At 40.2% G+C, this 6,404-nt stretch overlaps 1 long non-coding RNA gene across 1 annotated transcript; it reads left to right on the top strand.

Annotated features, from left to right (window-relative positions):
• The first annotated feature begins 1,206 nt into the window (after window positions 1–1,206).
• LOC135304124 (uncharacterized) lies at window positions 1,207–3,850 on the top strand. Its single transcript, XR_010365566.1, has 3 exons — window positions 1,207–1,668; window positions 2,565–2,623; window positions 2,722–3,850. It is a non-coding gene; the product is annotated as an uncharacterized LOC135304124 (long non-coding RNA).
• Window positions 3,851–6,404: the final 2,554 nt, after the last annotated feature.

Here is a 6,404-nt window from a genome sequence, read left to right as displayed (position 1 = left end):
AGGGACATTAAAGCCCATCCAGTGCCACCTCTGCCATGGGCAGGGACACCTTCCACTAGCCCAGGTTGCTCCAAGCCCTGTCCAATCTGGCCTTGGACAGTGCCAGGGATCCAGGGGAGTCCACATATTTCCCTTTTTTCAAATCTATCTTTTTAAGGCTGTGTGAGTCATGAGGAACATAAAAGAGATGGGGAAGGTGAAAGGACGTGTGGATATTTGGAATGCAAAGGTCTCTGGCTTGTGAAGATACCTGGCGAGCAGCTGTCCAGTATAAAAAAAGAGACACAAGACAAAGCAGGGAATAAATGACATTTACATGGACAAAACTCTAACAGGAGAATGATGGAGAAAATACTGGATATCTGAGCCCTCCCTCAGATCCCTGATGGATGGGTAGTGGAAAGAACCTCTCAGCATCTTTATAAAATCCCAGAATCCCAGAATTATGTGGGCTGCAAGGACCTTAAAACCCATCCAGTGTCCCTCCCTTGTCATGGGCAGGGACACCTTCCACCAGACCAGGTTGCTCCAGAGCCCATCTTGGAGGGGTCAGACAGACCTCTATGGCTGCTAAGAAGGGAAAAACAAAAATTATAATGGAAAAGAGTGACCTTACCATTGGATTTTGGATGGCATTGGGTAAAAAAAATTCATGGGATGTGTTAAGGGATGGTGGATATGCAGAAAATAGGAGATATTTATTGGAACAGCAAAACGCAGCGAAAGAAGGGATCAAATGTGGTGCAGAAGAAAGGAATGTCAGAAATTAGAAAGGAGGGAGGACAAAAAGGATCAGCAGAATGAGGAAAGGCTGCTGGTCAGGAAGCAGTTACAATTATTTTGCACTTCTAGAGAAATGTAATTATAGAGGAGTGTGACCATTAGTTTTTCTTTGTATTTTTAATGAACTCGCACAACATATGCCAGCAAAAAGTACATGTAATGAATGACTAACATAGGAATGCTTGAGGAAGTGAGGAGAAAATTAGCTTATGAAAATGAAATTTTTAATAATGGAAAATGTGTTAAAAGCTTCTGTATACTGATAATAAAAATAAATATTTCAAAAACTGTCACTAAGAAACAATGTGAAGGACCGCTGAGTTGCTTATACTGTTTTTAATACCACCAATGGTAATCCTGCTCACACATTTACAAAATATCATTGCTCACGATGAAAATCATCCCTGGAGTTACATGGTCTTGTCAATGTGACTTATCGCAAGATTTTGTGAAAGCCTCTTTTTGTTCTTCATGTAAGTAACGCTCACCACAGGATTTTCAGTCCTCTGAGAGGTGAGAAAAATCAATGAACAAGAAGTCTTGAAGGCATGGCCTCAGTAAAACTAAAGATTAGAAAAACAGAAATAATTCAACGTATACAGTATAGAACTTGAAAAAAATGGTATTGAAAAAATAATGTTAGGACTTTGCTGCATCTGGTTATTGCCTTTTACACAAAGAAAGCTGCTAAAAACAAATTTAGCACTGAACATAATCAAGCTTTTTTTTTCTCATTTTTTAAAAGAATAGGAAAAGAAGATACCTTTTCAGCAACTGACTGGGTTACCACATCAGAGCCTACAGACCTCTCCCAAATTAACAGAACACTGCATATACTTCCAAAATGTGTTATATGCTGAAAGCTTCTTTAAAAGCCTTCTCCAGGTAGTAAAAATCCTTTATTAAGCACCAGTCTAAACATATTTAAAACTTATTTATGTGCCTCTTTAATTGTAGCAGCATTTTGCTTATACATATTCTTCATCTATGATATTTCTCCTTTGAGGGTTTTATAGGGTAATCTTTGCCTCCAGTCACACATTTCTGCTTGGAAAATGTTATAAATTAAGACACCTACATCAGTAATTTATAATTTTAATTTAAATAATTAAAAATTAAATAATAATAACATTTAATAATTAAATAATAAAAATAAAATAATCAGCAATTTTCACCTGATCCCTGAAAATTAGTAACCAGATTATTAATTTCTGCCGTGTACAGAAGATCAGATTGTTTCTGTTTCTGTCAGGAATTGCACTCCTGGTGTTTATTAGGGTCACACTTCCCTTGACAGAAGGAACTGCAACAAGCTCCATCTTTGCTGCATAAGTCAGCTCTGCACAGACTTATCTCTGCTTTTGCCTGCATTGCATTCCAGCTTCTGTATTTCCTTTGTCTGAAAATCCTGACTTTCTGGTGGATTTATAATTATAGTTTTATGGAAAATAACCTAAAATCCTTAAATCCTCACTGAAATGATGGCCAGCCTGCATGTAAAACAGGAAGGTGGGTGAGCATGAAAACATATTTTAAGTCAACATTTTACAGGACTTTTTTTTGGTGACAGTTTGCAAAACCAGATAAGCCATGCTCTCAAGATAAACACACATCTCAGGGCACAGAGAGGTGAATTTCTAGGCATGGTGCACATCTCTACTGTAGTTTAAAATCACCTGGTAGTTTAAAACACAGAAAATAAGTTAGGAAATTAAGGGGATGCCACCTGCTGAAAGAAACTAATAATGCCATTGCATTCTTTCCCTTTTCTTCCCCTCCAGAATGTCGGGAAGGTGAGTGAGGAGATGGTGGAGCGGCCAGAGCTGCCAGCCTGACAAAGGTGCTGCCTGTCCATTTGTAATTTTATTAATGTTAATTAATGTTATTAATGTGATTTTACTGTAATGTTATTTGTAATCACATGCATTGTCCTTACAGCCTGACCATAGACAGAGACAAGGGACAGACAAAGGGACAACACAGTCAGACACACAATTTTTGTTGTTCCTTCACAGAGGAGAAGAGGTGGACTGAAATTAATCAGTGAAACAAGAAAACTAAAAGTCATGAAACAGCAAAATGAAGCTTTCAGAGAAGAGCTATGCTTGCCTGCATGTAGGATCAGTGCTTAATTAATAACATAATTAATTGAAATTTGGGTAATAATTCAGAGCTCTGTTCATCTGAAGGAGTGTTCAGATGGCAGTTTCTGCTTCCTTCAGCCATTGCACAAGAAGGAGGAAGAGAGATCCTGGTCTGAATTCCACAGATAATGCACCTGCTGTGGGAATATTCCTGCCATGAATATAACCAGTGACTACATAATAATATATTTCAGAAAGTGGACTAAATATCTGCTGTGCTTAGTCTAATAAAATAACCCATTAATGTCCAGCTATACAAATCTAATTTACTGTAATAGGGGTTTTTTTCTACTTGAAATCCCCTGGCCATTATCTTTACCTGAGAGGGATCAATCTCAGTTAAGCAGTTAGCACTTAAGATAAAATGAGAATGGGATTAATGGGTTTATACTGTGTTATTTAAGAGCCATTGGCAAAAAAAAATTACCCTCAGTCTATGTGTATAATATGACATTTCTCCTTTGCTCCTGCACTCCCTCAGTACCTTTAAAATAGTAGCAATAAACATAAACCTGGCAAGAGTGAGCAGAGATTTGGAGCTGCCCAGGCCTGGCAGGGATGAGCTCGAGGTTTATCTGCTCCCTTTGGCTGTTTAAGTTTATCTTCATTCCCTTGGCTGTTTTGCCCTGTGTGTTTCAGAATTCCCCTTTGGAAGCACTCTGTACATACATCCTTTCCTGTCTTTCAGGGTACAATCTGGCAAAATGGCATCAGTTAAACTGCTAAAAACCGGAGTGAGAGCTACAATCTAGATCAGCAGCTCAGGGCAGCTTCACCACCCTGGCTGTGCTAACAGTGTTGTGGTTAATGCTCTTGCAGCACTTGGGAAATGCAAAGCTGTAGCTAAAAAGCCCAGGTATCACCGAGCTGAGATCATTTGTTAGATTTGTAAAAATGTTTAATTCATAGAAGCAGATCTTTCCCTTGCCCATGGGAAATAGATATCTTTATGGTCCCTTCCAATTCAAATCAGTCTGTGATTCCATGAAATTCACTGTTTCTTACAATGAATAAACAATGAAAAGTTAGAAGTCTCTGTACTTACATAAATCTAATGCTTTGATTGAATTAATCCTATTATTCATTTTTCCCCTGCACATAACTAGTTCACGATATTCTGAGTTTTTCATTATGACTCTGGAAAAGAAAAAAAAGTGAGGCGCATAAAGCAAAGCTTGACAGAACTATGCTGATATTCATTCATATATCTCAGCTGCAAAAATTCCAACTGAATGTGATCATAAAGTAAAACGCAGGAATTCCCAGCTTACTATTAATGATGGGAGCAGAAGCAAATAAATAACCTGCCATTTCCTGCCTTTCACACAGTGGTTGAAGGAGCTATTCTGCCAGTTTATTGCTTGTTTTGGAGTTGGTGTCTCCAGCAGGGAGCTGAGGCAAGCACACTGCTCCCAGAGGAGGATGCAGCCCCATGAGACACAGGGAAGAAGAGCAGAGCACAAATCATGTCCAAGGCCAGGATGGGGCTTGGGACAACCTTGGGGCTAGTGGAAGGTGTCCCTGCCCATGGCAGGGGTGGCACTCTGTGGGTTTTAAAGTCCCTCCCAACCCAAACCATTTGGAATTCCATGCTGCATTTTCTCAGCCTGATGTTACCCTTTTATATCTACAGCCTCAGACTGTAGGCATAAAGAGATTGGAAATACTAGATATTTTTGCTTAAAATTCTGCTTCTTGCTTTGCATTGGAAAGAAACTTCTTGTGTCTGTTTACCAGGCTCTGTGCAGATATATCCTGCTATTACATTAATGCCTGCAAAGCCTTCACAAATGTTTTTTCCAGAATGCTGACAGTCAAACAAGATACATGACCTGCTAATGGCTATCAGGATATACTGGGGTGAAGTATGTGCCTGAGGGGAGTAATCTATTGTTTTATCAAAGACAGATTAAAAAGCAGGACAGAATACATTTTCTCATAGCCTTAAGTACCCTTAAAACTACTCAGAAACTTTAAATTCCCTGCTTTTTCCATTAAGTTTTTTTTCTGTGTTGCTTTTATTCACTGCTCCTTTATCCTCTGTGTGAGTTCCTCCTCCCTCAGTTTTCCTCTCCTTCAGCTTTACCCTCAGAGTCCTTGAAAAGGCAGGAGCATTCTCCACACAGAGATCTGCGTGCACATGTCAGCTATTCTTGTCTCCACCCAACAATGTGAGCTGTTCTTGTCTCCTTTTAGGCTTTTCTCTCTTTCTGCATGGGATCAAAAACGCAGAATGGTTTGGGTTGGAAGGGATTTGAAGGATCATCCTCATTCCCCCCCCCCCCCCGTCATAGGTAGGGACACTTTCCACTATGCCAGGTGTCTCCAAGCCCTGTCCAACCTGGCCTTGGACACTTCCAGGGATCCAGGGGCAGCCACAGCTTCTCTGGGCAAAAATACTTAAAGACCTGTCAGTAGAGCTGTTATTTTTTTTAGTTCCATGAATAATTTGGCTGCCGGATGAATTTATCCCTAAACAAGGGCAACATTCAGAGCTGTGTCCCCTCTTCAGTAAACCCCCAGGGATGGTTGACAAGATGGATGTGTCCCTGAATACACAGAATCATGGAATCACAGAAACTGGAGACAGAGAATACACAGAACTGGAATTGAAAACACAGAATCATGGAATCACAGAAATTGGAGACACAGAATACACAGAATTGGAATTGAATACACAGAATCATGGAATCACTGAGGTTGGGAAAGACCTCCAAGACCTTCAAGGCCAGCGTTCAGTGCTGCACTGGTGAAGTGTGTGGCTGTACACAATGCTCCTGTAAGGCTGCTCAGCACTTCCCGTGTTGGACAGAGCCTGTGCTGCATTCAGGGACTGAAATGGAAAGAGAAATGCTGCCACTGAGTTGCAGGAATATTGGTTAAACTCAAACAGGACATTGCAGTGCACACACATACACACACCCCAGCAATTTCATCACATCAGGGATAACAGCAGAAAGCTTAAAAATGGTCCTTCAACCTCCCTTTCCTTTCCTGTTTCACAAGCCCCATGTGGATCCAGATTTTTGTGATGTTACACCACAAATGGCTCCTTATCTGACATAAAAATCCACTGGCAGCTTTTTCCTCTCTCGTTTTCTCCCCATCTCTTGCTTTATTCTTGTCTCTCTGTCTCTTTGTAATTAACAGACATGCTATTAAAGCTGTGATGTGAGCTTTGTATGAACCACAGCACAGCTAGTGTGATGTGCTCATGATGACTGATTTCTGTCTCATCAAGTCACAGTGCGTGGGATTTACTGGAGAATCATTTATTTGATTACCAAAAAGGTTTTCTGACAATATGAAGTATCACAACACAAACCAGGAAGAAAGCTGGATTATGATGCAGATGAGTCTGAAATATCATAGTTCAGAGTGAGGATTTGCCAGCTGAAGTATTTTAGGAACTGTGTTATTACAGACTCATCCTGGATGCAGAAGTCCCTGAAGTGCCCTTTGCCATCTGAATGAGAC

The sequence above is a fragment of the Passer domesticus genome, chromosome 7 (assembly GCF_036417665.1).
Source record: "Passer domesticus isolate bPasDom1 chromosome 7, bPasDom1.hap1, whole genome shotgun sequence".
Lineage (NCBI taxonomy): Eukaryota > Metazoa > Chordata > Aves > Passeriformes > Passeridae > Passer > Passer domesticus.
The sequence above is the reverse complement of the archived record's forward strand: the minus strand, read 5'-3'. Positions and strand labels throughout refer to the sequence as shown.